The sequence below is a fragment of the Cucurbita moschata genome, unplaced genomic scaffold (genome assembly GCF_002738365.1).
Source record: "Cucurbita moschata cultivar Rifu unplaced genomic scaffold, Cmos_1.0 Cmo_Scf00092, whole genome shotgun sequence".
Taxonomy (NCBI): domain Eukaryota; kingdom Viridiplantae; phylum Streptophyta; class Magnoliopsida; order Cucurbitales; family Cucurbitaceae; genus Cucurbita; species Cucurbita moschata.
In genome coordinates, this window is record NW_019268608.1 from 340965 (window position 1) to 341630 (window position 666).

The following is a 666-nucleotide window of genomic DNA, read 5'->3' on the forward strand; positions in this document are numbered from 1 at the left end:
TATTTTCAATAAAGTTATTATTGTTGTTTATTCAGTAAAGATTGTTATTGAATAAAGAGAACTTTACGATCATTAATCTAAATCCAATAAACTAAGAACACTCTTGCTATAGTATGATTACTTAAACTATATGTAGAGACATAAGAGTGGATCAAGTTCAAGTATATATAGTCAAAATGATCTACAATATAAGGATAAGGCTGAGTACCTTATTCTGGGGACACTATGGGTGCGGCCCACTTTTGTATATGATATAAACAATGTGATCACTAAATTGTACATGTGGAGACATGTGAGTGGGGGCGTCCTATGCAATGAGTATTGCATAAGATTGGACCATGAAGAAAACCACTCTCACTTTACAATGTCGTTTACTGTTGAGACTGATTTTCTTTTCATTCGATAACCTAGGTAACTCGGTTTTAATCCTGAGCTAACCATGAACTCTTGTTTATTGGGAATTATCCTTAAATTTGCATGGGTGAGAGTGGCTCTAGTTCGCCGACTCAATAGGCCTCCCATTTCAGGGGTAAGACTAGGTGAATGGCTAGGGATGTGGGGTGCAAGATGGAATTCACTCCTACCCACTTTTAAGGATAGAAGAGAGGTAGTTCCCTTAAGCAATGACTCCAGGTCTTGAACAAGGGGCCCCACCCTCTCATTAGC